This window comes from Theobroma umbraticum, unplaced genomic scaffold (assembly GCF_002168275.2).
Source record: "Theobroma umbraticum cultivar Fairchild unplaced genomic scaffold, ASM216827v3 scaffold_147.0, whole genome shotgun sequence".
In the NCBI taxonomy this organism is placed as follows: domain Eukaryota; kingdom Viridiplantae; phylum Streptophyta; class Magnoliopsida; order Malvales; family Malvaceae; genus Theobroma; species Theobroma umbraticum.
Genome location: NW_018397259.1, coordinates 6,029,040 through 6,029,296, shown reverse-complemented (window position 1 = coordinate 6,029,296; position 257 = coordinate 6,029,040).

The window sequence follows — 257 nt, the reverse complement described above, 5'->3', positions numbered from 1 at the left end:
CCTTTTTCTCCCATCACACTTCTCTCTGTTTTTTTCTCTACAAAATTATCTTGTTCTTCACATATTTAAATATAATAGATGTATGTATTTTGTAATATTCCATGAAAAATATGGTGGCATCTATAATTTTGTATATATAAGTCTAAATTAACCAATAAAAATATTCATGTAAGTTAGTTTCATTAGTCATTAAATATATATACGGACAATATTTTTAATCTAAAATCATCTCTTTGTGCACAAACAGTGAATTATCT